Below are 13,161 nucleotides of genomic sequence, written 5' to 3' on the forward strand. Positions count from 1 at the left end.
AGTTAAGTGGTTAAGGCTGGGATAGGGTTAACTTTCTTCATGTCAACCCCTATGGTGCTGCATTTTGGATTTTTGACTCAAACAGCACTGATTACACCCCAGTGTTTGAGCTATTGCTGAACAGGGCTTCCACAGTGTCGAGATTTCTGTCTTTCTCACTGCAGAGCAGCCTCCCCATCCCAGTGAGGGGGCTGGGGGTACCCAGGAAGTTGGGAGGAGGCACAAGTGGTACAGCTGACCCCAGCTGGCCAAGGGGATGTTCCTTACAAATGGTGTCATGCTCACAGCTGGGGGGAAGGAGGAAGGGAGGGCATTCAGAATTGCAGTGTCTGTCTTCCCAAGTAACCTCAGAGCTCCAAAATGAAGCCTTGTTTCCCTGGGAATGGCTCTACACCTGCCTGCCCATGGGAAGTGGTGAATGAATTCCTTATTTTGCTTTGCTTGTGTGGGCAGCTTTTGCTTTATCTATCAAACTGTCTTCTTCTCTACCCGAGGGTTTTCTCATTTTGGCCTTTCCAGCCCTCTTCCCATCCAACTAGAGGAGAACAAGCAAGCAGCTCTTTGGAGCTGAGCTGCTGTCCAGGATGAGCCCACAGCAGTGTGAAAAAAAAACAATTCCACCTTCCTTTATGTTGGAGTCTGAGATACAGACTGTGTGCCCTTGCTTTTAATATTTAGTTCCAGGATTCAAAGAAACACTGAATTTCATATAATATGAAATTCATGTGCATGTTTTCATGGTGATACATGAAAACAAATGTTAAAGTTAGATAGGAAATGTGTAAATGTGTAGATTAGAAAGTTTCTTAAATCACTGGGTGAAAAAGTAGTTTAGAGAACAGGAGACAAGATGGAGGATTTAGGGTGTTGTCTCTTGTCCTTCTTCCTTCTTCATGTTCTTCTCCTAGGGGTTTTTGGGTAGTAGTAAGTGATTGGGTAGAAAATGTCACAGTGCAGCACACAGGTGTTGGGTCATTGGGTCACTAAGAAAAATAGCTTAGTTGGCATCTGTTAATTGGGTAAATGGACATATAAAAGACCTTGAAGAAGATCTTTGTTAGCCATTTTACCCCTTTTCTATCATAGTGCACATAGCTCCTTGTACCTTGTAATGCTGATAAGAAAAAATAAACAACTGAGACCGAACGAGAGAAAAAAAAACCGCCTCCCTCTCATCAATCTTCAGTTCAAAGGGAAAAAGAACCCAAATCTAAAAGTCCCCTAAACAGATAAATGGCTCCCAAACTTGGGGCTCTTTGAACTGAAGGCTCCAGTAAAAAAAGAAAAAAAAAGAGAGAAGAAGAGAAGACAGCGAAAAGCTGGAAAAAAGGAGAAGACAGCGGAAAGCTGGAAAACTCCCTGGAAAGGGGAAAAAGAAGATCTCGGTAATCCCGGTGCTGGTGAGAGCGGACAAGCCAAGCCAGACGTCTGTGAGCTGTGGAACGGATCACGGATAGAGGAGCTGAGAGAAAGCTGACCCTGAGGTCAGGTAAGCCGTCAAAAGGGAGCAAAAATATGAAAAACATGTCCAAACCTGAGGGGGAGGTTTTGGCTACCTTGGAAGCTATGGTAAAAGAGCACCCACTCTCTGTATCCACGGATGAGTTTAAAAGCCTTATATCCTGGGTACGAGTAGAATTCCCTAATGTGAATTCAGAGAATATTTTTACCCCAAGCCTGTGGGAGAAGATAAACGTAACAGTATATGAAAAAACCACTCTTAGAGACGAGGTAGCAGCTGAACTTCTAACAGCTTCTGCAGTGACTTATGAAGTCATCGCCTGTAAATGGGAGTTTGAAACTCAGGCAAAGGACACTATGGGTCCAGAAAAACAGAAGGGTTTGTTTCAGCCAGATCCGGAATGCTTATTACTGCACGCTGAAAAGTCTGTATTAGACTTCCTGAAATCTACCTCAGGAATGTCTAAGCCTGTTGAAAGCCCAGAGAAACAACTATACAGAGACGAGGAGGAGATTCAAAAATGCGGGCAGAATTTGCAAAAAGGGGTCTTAGAGCTTTCGCAAGAGTGTCTGGGTTCTCCTGAAGCTGTTCCAGCAGCCGGTATGCTGGTGCCGGCAGAAGAGGGAGGGGAAACTTCCTTGGCCGCCTGCGTGCCGGCAGCCGAGTCCCTTTCCGGCCCTAGGGGGGTGGAGGGGACAGCCCTGTCCCCCCTGGGAGGGTACGGGGGGGTTCAGCCCGAGCCAGAGCGGTCCGGGACCTCCACGGGCACGGCGGTCCCTGCGCCCCGCCTTCCAGGGGTGGGCTTGGAGCCACAGCTGTCAGTCAACGTGACGTCAGCAGTGACGCAACCACAGCCGCAGCTCCAGACCCCGCCTGCGGCACCGCCCCCAGGCCAGCCCTCATCAGGGGCGCCCGTGACGTCACAGGGAGGCGTGGTCCCGTCCCTCCATGCCCAGCCCGGAGCCAGGGGACAGGCGGGTGGAGAAACCGAGCCTTGGCCTGCACCGAGCGCTGCGGCGGCACTTTTAAAATTGAATCCGCTTTACAATAAAGCTGCGGCAGAGCAACAACAGCCTGAAAAAACAACGGCTTCACCACCGCAGATAGATTTACTGGACACCACACAAAGCCAGGAGTCTTTTGAGCATAGCCGTGGTAATGCACAGTTCTGTCAATCTACAAATCCTCCCACAGACATGGACACAGGGTTACAGGACATGTCAATACAAAGTCCAGCATCTCTGGAATGGTTTCAGAAAAATAGCCGAAAAGCAAAAATCAAAAGCATTGTAAGATGCATTGCTGGCTGATCTGCAAATTAGAGCAGTCACAAGCTTCAGAAAGAAGCCCTTATTAAAGTGCCTTCAAAAATGGATCAAAAAGTTTAAAAATGTTGCATAATAGAATGCATATGGATGTTGTATTTCTAATGATATCTGTTGATTTTGTTTTTACAGAATAACGTAGAAAAACATGATATTTATGCATCCCAAGAAATTTAAAAGATTTTTCTTCAGATTCAGTATTCTCAATACATGAAGGTTTTGAAAATGTTATCTTCTCTATATATCTACTGATAATGTAGTATTGTATGATATAGAGTGATCAAGCAGTATTACTGAAATTACAGTTAATTTCTGCAAGATGCATTTCTTTAAAATTAAGTTGAAAAATCATATGATTAATCCTACAGAAAAAGGATTTAATGACAGGTTTCTTTCATTTTTAACATTTCATTTGAATAAGTGTATTGTAGATTTAGTTCAATACAGTTTTCAGTAATCTGAAAGTCATATTAACCATACAATACCCATTTGCTTGGTATTTTTTTTTTACAGTTTTAATAAAGAAATTTTAATGTGAGTCTTTTTGTTATAATAAAAAACCTGTATAACAGCATATATACCAATTTAGATTTTAGTTAAAAAAGTTAATGTTTCTGAAAAATACTGCAAAAGCTAAATTGCAAATTATCAAATCTGTAGTGTTGTATTTTTTCTCTAGTAAAACTGCATTCTAAAAATCCTAACAAATTTAAGCATATACCAAGCAAATTCTTGTTACAAATGGTATTTTTAATAACATCTACAGTTATTATAAGTTATTCTCAAAACCAGATAGCATAGAATGGTGATAAATTTGTTGCATCCCTATAATCTCTATAGTGAATCAATATTCCCGTTATATTGTGTTCAAAGAAGTGTATACCAAACTTTTAATTGCCTTTTTTTATAGTAACAGAGTAAGATTAAGTTGTATTTTCATCTAATATAGATTGTGTTAATAAGATTAATCAAAGTTAAATTTCACTATGTTTAAGTTTAAGTGTTTTTTACTTAAGTTATAACTTTAGTACTTTTTAATTTTAGGTTTTATTACTTCCTTTTATCATAATTAATTTCTAACAGGTTTAAATTTAAATTGCTTCATGTCTTATTGAAGACATTTGTTTAAACTACATAGTTATTTTCCTATAAAGATGAAGATAATTACAAATATTTTTAATTTATTATCCTGATTTCCTCAGACATTCACTGATGACATATTCATTCTATAATGTAAATTTATAGATTTCTATGATGAGCATTATCTATGGAGTGTCATTGTGTTTGCAGCCGGCGTTGTGCATATTTTGATGTGTCTTTGTGTAATTACCTTTTAAACACGTGTCATTTGAGATTTTTTTGTTTTCTCACTACAGATGCATCTTGGTAAATAAGTTATGCAGCTGCTCTATACAGAGTTTTTTTGTCTTGGTTTTTACTCTTTTCCTTGTTTAAAAAGATTTGCATTTGCCTAATCCAATGTATCTTTATTATTTTAGTTTCCAAAATTCTAAGAAAATGTATCATGGTTGAAAGTCAAGGGTTAAGAAAGAAACTTCAGATTGAATTGACTACTGAATGGTTTAATTAGTCAATTGCCTAAGACATCTGATCATTGTTTTATACAAATGCTTTTTAAAAGTTTGCTGTGTTTTAAGCATCTTATAGTTGTTATTTTTAAACCCCTTGCTTTGAAAATGAGTTAGGAGACATCTTTCCAGATGAAGCCTAAGGCTCTGGCCAAGCCTTGACTTTACCTGGATGGAGAATTTACCAATAAACCCAGAAGTTTTCTGCATCAAAACAATATTCAGGTCAATTTGACTTAGCAATTAGTGACTTAATATAGCAGCTGGATTTTACAGTGAGCTTGGAAAATTGTTATCCGGACATGATTTTCCAATCTTCCACTGATTTATCAGCTGTGGCAGACTCTGGGATGAGAGTATATATTTAGTACATTCAGCAATTCATACTATAGATTATTTAGATAAATTTAATCTCGCATAATATTAATTATGCATCTTCTTAATAAGTTTTTGATTTCTGTAAAAGTGTTAATTCCTATGTGTATACATGTGCAAGTGTTTTAATTTGATGGTTTTTCATTTTCATAACAAAAAAACAAATACCTTACTTAATTATATAAAGAAAAAGGGGGGGACCAAGGCTATGCCTCGGAAGTATAAAAACCTTATATATCTTAAATTTTTGAAAAAAGTATAAAGATCTTATATCTATTGCAAATAATTCTTAAACAGTCCTTTTTAGACAAGTCTTTTACAAAGCCAATTCCATCAATTACCAGGTATTGTTCTAACAAGTACTCAAGCAAAGTTAAGAGAGAATTCTTTGCGTCTAGTCAAAGGTTCAAAAACAAGATTAAAAAATTCATTTCAATTAATAATTTGGAGGAAAGTCTATGTTTGTGTATTCACAGGTTTAAAGCAGAAGTAACTTCCTAGAGAAGAACATGGAAACTCATCAGCTGCAGAGACAAGCAGACAGCCTAAAGAGCAGAAGAGCGAGCATGCTGATGTGAACTGTATCAAAACCACAGTTGACAGCAGAACAGCTTGAATCCAACATGCAAGAACAATGGACTTTGGGTTTCAAGTGAAAAAGTGGGAAAATTAATATTGTAAAGCCTCATTTGTTAAAACATGAGTGAAAGAAAAATAACCTTTCTTGAAAAGTAATCCAAGAAAAGATTTAGGTTGATTTTTTTTTAATTTTTTTTTAAAAAAGAGAGGGGCAGATGTTGGAGTCTGAGATACAGACTGTGTGCCCTTGCTTTTAATATTTAGTTCCAGGATTCAAAGAAACACTGAATTTCATATAATATGAAATTCATGTGCATGTTTTCATGGTGATACATGAAAACAAATGTTAAAGTTAAATAGGAAATGTGTAAATGTGTAGATTAGAAAGTTTCTTAAATCACTGGGTGAAAAAGTAGTTTAGAGAACAGGAGACAAGATGGAGGATTTAGGGTGTTGTCTCTTGTCCTTCTTCTTTCTCCTTCATGTTCCTCTCCTAGGGGTTTTTGGGTAGTAGTAAGTGATTGGGTAGAAAATGTCACAGTGCAGCACACAGGTGTTAGGTCATTGGGTCACTAAGAAAAATAGCTTAGTTGGCATCTGTTAATTGGGTAAATAGACATATAAAAGACCTTGAAGAAGATCTTTGTTAGCCATTTTACCCCTTTTCTATCATAGTGCACATAGCTCCTTGTACCTTGTAATGCTGATAAGAAAAAATAAACAACTGAGACCGAACGAGAGAAAAAACCGCCTCCCTCTCATCAATCTTCAGTTCAAAGGGAAAAAGAACCCAAATCTAAAAGTCCCTAAACAGACAGGCAAACAGCTTCAGGAGAATCAGTTTCCACCCATGAGGGGAATAAAATTGTGCCAGGTCATAGCTCAGTCTTAGGTGGGAGAGGAATGAAGCCTGCCCAGATGGACGAGGTGGAGTTCATAGTGGAGAACTTAATGGTCACAGTCCCACAAGTGCTGGCCAGGGGGGAGGTCTTCAGACACTCCACCAATACTGAGCAGATTGTTTCCAGCTTTAGGAAGAATATCCCCTGAAATTGCATCTACATGACACTGAGCAGGCAGAAAACCTCTCCTTTTTTTTCTTTTTGGTACTCCTTTGACAGCGAGCTGCACAGCCTAGAGAAGCGGGAATTAAGTGAATTATGGTGCACAGGGGTAAAAAGCTTGTGAAGGATAAAAGAGGGATGACTAGAGACCAGAAGTTAAAACAAGGGGAGATGGAAAAGGACTGGAAGAAAATGGATTTTGTAGAAGCAGACTTGCCCATAGCTCTGGAAGAGTACTCTGCATTTTGCTGTGGTTCAGCTTTGAATTTATTCTGCTGATTCTATATAATTCTAAAATTCAATTCATAATAACCTCCTATTCACTATAACCACCTTTCTTATGGGTATCTCCTTGTGTCAATACTATCTCCATATGTCAATTTGCTATGACATTTTCCTTGGTTTATCAAAGCGACAGACATTGCACTCTGCTTCAAAATGATCTACTCTTATGAATAAAGAAATACCGATATTTTCCAAGGTTTCAGAATTCTTGTTTTGATCCATTGCTCTTTAAAAATTGTGTCTAAATTTTCTATTCAACGAAAAATATGTTGAAAGCAAAGCAGTGAGATGTTTACCTTTATGTATTTCTACTTTCTGATACACTCTTTAACTGCTCAATCACACATTAGTTATTTTCTGCTTGCTTGGCTGGTGTGTTGCTTAGCTTGGTTTGCACAAATGTTCTCTTTTTTCATTAACTTATTTCATTCACATGGATGAATTTGGGATACAGTTTACACTTTCTCTTCCTTTTGACATGTTAAGAAAAAGAAGAAATAACTTTGTTTTGAGGTGGGCCACTTTTAAAATAGATTAAAGAGATTGTTATTGCTGTACAGCACAACAGAATAGCACAACTTCGCATCTCTGACTTCATCAGCAGACTATCCACCCCAATTCCCTACATGTGACTGTTTATGTCGTTGTGTATTTGAATGGTCACTGCAAATTTTCATTTCTGTCATCAATTAAATGGAATATTGCAGATGGAAAAGAAATGAAGTTAAACCACTAGACTTTCAGAAGCTCACACTCTCAGCTTTTAAGTTATTGGATGTTGGTTTCCAGTCTCAAGAAGATGGACTATGTTTCAGGAAATCGATTTTGTTCTCATTTAAGCCAAAGGACCTTGCTATTGCTGCATATCCTGCTCCTTCTTCAGAAAGATTTATTACAAAAGATGTAGAAATTCTGATGAGTTTCCCTGAAAATCTAGATTATTTGAAGGCAAACTCTGTAGTGTATAACCTCACTGTTGTGCCAGTGTCTTATCACAGAAATCCCTAAATGTTGCTGCATGTCTCCTCTGTATTAGTGGGGTCTGTATTAGGGCATTCACAGAATTGTGGAATCTTCTGCTGTACTGACTGTGGCTTTGGCTAAACTAGAAAAATCTATATTCCCTCCAGAGATTAAAATCTAAAACCTGTAAAGACTGAAACATCTATTTTACACAGTGTTAAAAACCACACATAAACTTCACAGATTGTTAGGTCATGCACTACAGCAGAGAAGCAATAAGTTCCCTCTTCTCTTTTAAACAGGTGAGCTAAGTAAAACAAATTTTATCACCACTATATGCCTTGCTATGCTGCCAAATATATCCATTTAGGGACATGGAGGGAAGGAACTAGAGGTGAAGCTACACTCTTTACACAGAATAGCACGGAGGCAAAAGTTATCACAAAGAAAGCAGGGGTGCAGCCCCTGGCCCCAGGTCATGCTCTGAATTGCTGTGAAGCTCACTCTGAACTGATCAGCAAGCTGCACATGTCCACCCTGTGCACCTCTCCTGCTTTGCCAGCTCCTAAAGGGGGAAGCAAATGCATGAACTCTGACCCCAGCATCGCTTTCTGCTGCTGTTTCTCTGCCCAGAAAGTAAACAAGGAGTAGGAGTGCTCACAGAACCTGTCCATGGGATTTGATTATATACTGGAGGTACAGCTGAGAAGTCTCCATTACTGTTTGGGAAAGGTCAGCAGTAATCAAAGCTCAGAACTCTTAAGGTAGGAATATATTAAAATTTTTCCTCCCCTTTTCCCTCCCCTTTTCCTTCCCTTCTTTCCTCATACTGGATACAGCCTATAACCACAACCTCTTCTACAGTTCATTATTTCATCTCCTTCATAAAGGTATTCTGCTGTGGGCATTTCTACTGCACTATAATTATTATTACACTGGCAATCTGACTTTCTCTTTTTTTTTTTTTCACTTTTATTTTTACCTCATAGTGTTACTGGAAATGTTTTATCTTCTGCTGGTTTACATGATCTTTTCAGCAGTGGTCAACAACACGGAAGAACTTTTTCCCTGGGATAGCTGAACTGGTAAAACTTTTCTTCACCACCACATACACAGCACTGAACAACTCTTGTTAAAAAAATAATATATCCTTTCTTCTGCTTGTTTTTCTGTTGCAGCAGGCAATCTTTGTAAGTGGTGCTAGACACAAACTCTGTCTGTCATCGAGAAGAAATCAAGCACATCCCTTTCCTTGCAAACCTTCTCCTTTCCTCACATTAGCACAGGGACACACAGATGGTAACAATTGCATTGTCCCATCTCCTACCACACACATTAGGGCATTTATCTGACGAGTCTTGTGGCTCCTTGGCAGGCAGGTTAACACACCCAGGAGGGTTTGCACAACTCCTCGAGCAGGGTGGCCATGTGGCCTCTGCTGCAGCTTGTCGTGAAGCACCAGCAGCCTTTGGGCCTCTGGCGTGCTGCTGCTCACTCCTGCTTTTGATTGAGCAGGGTTGCTTCATTTGTCAGAGCTTTTGCAATCCCCTCTGCAGTTGTCTTTGTTACAGGCTCTGTTTAAAAGCCCTCCCCCTGCTCTTGCTGAAGAATTCTGGTTTTCTTTTTTTCATTTCAAAGATTCAGGATTACTTAATTTCTTTCTGTTCCAGAGAGCTCCTGGTTTTCTTTCAAGCTTTTCCCAGCAGCCTGATCTCACAGAGATTTTTCTTACTCTCTTCCTAGTACGACAGTAGTATCCTTTCTTTTTTGCTTCAAGATGTTTTAAGAATAATGGCAAAGCTTGGATGTTAACCTCTTCAAGCTGCAAGGCTGACACATGCCTCCTTGACCTCTCGAAAACCTGAAAAATTAAAAGAGTTACATGTTTAACGATGTCAGTAGCTTGGTTGATGAAATTACCATGAGCATACTGAAATGTCATGAAGAAAGCAAAACAAACAGGGCTTATCTGGAGAAATAAAGCAGCTGATCTAGCAGAGCAGCAGAGATTTCAGTCCAGAAAATGAAATCATCAGCTCTGGGAAGCAAAAATGGAACGCCAGGAGCCAGTTGTAACGGAAGGCTGAGTACAAGAGAGAGAAGAATGGTGTCAGATGGGCATTAAACATAGAAGATGAGTGGGCAGGGAGGAAAAAACAGAAGTGATAGTCAGAACAGACTGGAGGGAGGGAAGCCTCGTTATTCACAGCACGAATCTGGGTCCTCTGGGGACCAGCTGGAGGAGCAGAGTTCTGCAGAAATTATCACAAGAGAGGACAGGTGCGCAGCCAGCCTTGGAGAGAAGATGCAGCCTTCGGGGAAAGGCAGGCGCAGGGGACAGGTCACCCTGTCACAGCTTTTACCTGTTTCTGTCCTCTGGAGAAGGAGCAGAAGTGTAAATGGAGGAAGAGAGTGGATGAGTTAAAGGGGAACGCCAGGAAATGCAAAGATAAGGAGGAGGAAGTAGGGTTCAAGGTGGAATATGGGGAGCGCCATTTCAGAGGAAGATAAAGAAGAAGTTGAGAAAGGAAAGCAAAATGGGAAGGTAAAAGCTGGTGGGAGCAGCAGAAGAAGGTAGAAAGGAAATAGAATCAGAAAATCATACAATTGTTTAGATTGGGAAAGACAAGATATTCTCCATATGCAGAAATCTGTATAAAAAATTTGAGATGAAAGTTCCTCAGTACAGAAAATATAATTTCAGAAAATTAAAAGCATAAAGATTAAAGGCAACTACTACAAATCAAGCTGGCTTAACCTTTGCTACAAGCTGGGACAAATGGAAATAGCTGGGGAAAAAAAGAGATGCATTAACAGCAATATTTAACCAGGGAATTACAGCCTGTGTGTGATGTGTGAACCACAAAGTGTTTAATGAAAGATAACCTTGTTTTCAGCTAATACAACCCTGCCACACAGGGCTCCTGCTTCCCCTGGAGAAGAGAAATCCACAAAAATAAAAATGAAGATTGGAAACCATTTGAATGACAATAGGATATGAGAAAATAAAATGTATGACAGAACTAAACAAGCATAAAACCAAGCACAGATGAGCAGCTGAGATTATGGCAAGACAAATGACAGTGGGTTTCTGGCTATAACAAAGTGACCCATTGCCTTAGAGGCTGGAACACTCCCCAGTTCAGCAACTGCTGTCAGTGATACTTGGTGACAGAAACTGGCTCAGTGGAACATTTTTAGTTTCTCCTTCACAAGTTCTTTCTTCTCTTGTATGTTTATTACTTATATATATATATATATATATATATATATATATACATTTGCATGTGCCCCTTTTTTTTCTATGAGAAATGCCTTTTTTACCACTAATCTGGCATTTTCTTTGATGTAACTTAACATGTGGCAGAGTACAAACAAAAGATGACATGGAGCAAAAAAAAAGACCAGAAGGAGTGGTAAGGGGAGAACACTGGAGCAGAAACTAAAAAAATTCAAAGCATATTAAATTCTCCTGAAATGGGGGATATGGTTGAAGTAGGTTCAATAAAGTAACACAATTTTTCTTTAAAAAGGAGACAGGGCTGATGAAAAGAAAGATGAATTAAGGTAACTCTGAGTACTGCAGGACCAGAAGCACCAGATTGCTAATGAGAAATCCTGTGCTATAGCTTTGAGAAAATATTGTGCTCTTGGAAATACTGAAATATTTGAGACATGGCCACTGTATAACTGAAACCTAGAAGAAATCTTTCCAAATACTTATAATGTTTGAAAGCACTGATGATTGTGTAATTTTCAAAATCAAATCTGAGATCAGAATACTATAGGGACCAAGAGATCCTCAGAAGTTGGTTGCTAGAAGTGCACAGCTTTAGCTTGCTAAAGATTGTCAGAATTGGCTGCAGAACAGAGCTAGATCTGATTACAAGTCTTGAAAATGAAACCAGCTGATGCTACAGAACCTCATCACAAAATGAAGAAGCAGAACAGGTCTGAATAGTCAGAGATGAAGTCTAAAAACTGCAGTCAACCAGCGTGAAGTTTCATGAAGCAATGGAAGAAACTGGTTGGAAGAAAATGCACAGTTAAATTAAATAAGAATAAAAACATCTTGTAAAAGCTTTCCAAGAGTGACTACAGTTGTCTTTGAAAGAAATACTCTGTATGGGAGGCTCTTTGTGGGGACTGTCCAAATGGCAGCTGTGTTTCAGGTGGGATTTGTCTCCTCTGACTACAGCAGTTTACAGTAAAGGTCTCTGCTCCTGCCTGGGAAGGAATCCCACCACTGTTAACAGAGTCAGTGTAGCCAGTCCAGCTCAAGGTGTGATTCAAGTGAGTGGATATAGGTCCCTACATCAGAATAAGAACTGCTCCATAGTCTACATTAACTGTATTGACTATCTAGACCAGCCCATTGCTGCTGTAAAAGAGGCCTTGGAAGACACCTTCCTTTTCTCAGGAAAATCCAGCCCCAGTACCTGAAATCCAAAGAGTTTGAGCTGGACACAATTTTGCAAGCCAAGTTGCAGAAACTTTTTTTTTTTTTTTTCAGTTAAATAACTATTCAGCACGAGTAGGTAAAAGTCATGTCATGCAGTGAACAAAATATTCTTACTGTGAGTAAAATGTAAATCAGATGTAAGGGAAACAAATGTGAAAGAACAAAACTCTGTCTTACCTCCCGTTGGGAGAGCTGAAACTATGGAAGAACAGCAGTTCATGAAAATAAAAGGAAAGAGATGTGCACAGAAAAGCTGAAGTATACAAAAAATACAACAACAAAAAAAAAAGAATAGAACTTCTAGTAAATAGATTAGGCCAGATAGAACCTGCTGAGATGATAAAAGGTGAGTGCTGTTAACAACAAAACAAGCCTTGAAACAGATACCAGCCCATATCTAAATATAGCCAAGGAAATTTTAGATCAACAAGTTAAGATATGGCTTGGATTTGCTTATGTTGCAGGGAAAATTACAGGCTAAAAATAGATTACTTTTCTTGTTCTGCTGTAACACTATTAAAGAACATCACTGGTAATCTTATGTCTAGTCCATAAAGACTGACACACGTATTACACCAACTGTGGTAATTACAGAAAATGGCCCATGATTTGATTAAGATGTTAAATGGCTTGCAAAAATAGTATCACTTAAAGCACTTCATGGCCAAGGTATCCACAACATCATGATTTTATGGAAAATGTCATCCAGATTGCAACAAGGGTGCCTACCAAAATCTCAAGGGTGAAACACAGTATTATTTCACCCTGCTCTGGAAAAAGACTGTCAGCTGCTGAAAGTTGAATGGGAATAGCTTAAAATTCATTATATAGTTGGTATTAAACACAAACATACTTCAAATTCTTACTAGCCCCACTGAAAAAAAAAAAAAAAAAAGAGGGAGGGGGAGAATGAATGCATATGAGGAAAGGTATGAAAAAAGACCACATAAAAGACCACATAAATAAAACCTTTGCAGCCACAGGGCCCTGTATATCTCACATAATGCAAACCACAGGTGAAGCTCTTCCAGATATTCCACATGAAGCTCATTCTTAT

General features: G+C 39.0%; 1 long non-coding RNA gene across 1 annotated transcript; it reads left to right on the forward strand.

Moving 5' to 3' along the window:
• The first annotated feature begins 1,249 nt into the window (after nucleotides 1-1,249).
• On the forward strand, nucleotides 1,250-6,874 carry LOC131586159 (uncharacterized). Its single transcript, XR_009279096.1, has 2 exons — nucleotides 1,250-1,489; nucleotides 5,207-6,874. It is a non-coding gene; the product is annotated as an uncharacterized LOC131586159 (long non-coding RNA).
• The last annotated feature ends 6,287 nt before the right edge of the window (nucleotides 6,875-13,161 follow it).

Source organism: Poecile atricapillus, chromosome 18, assembly GCF_030490865.1.
Source record: "Poecile atricapillus isolate bPoeAtr1 chromosome 18, bPoeAtr1.hap1, whole genome shotgun sequence".
Lineage (NCBI taxonomy): Eukaryota > Metazoa > Chordata > Aves > Passeriformes > Paridae > Poecile > Poecile atricapillus.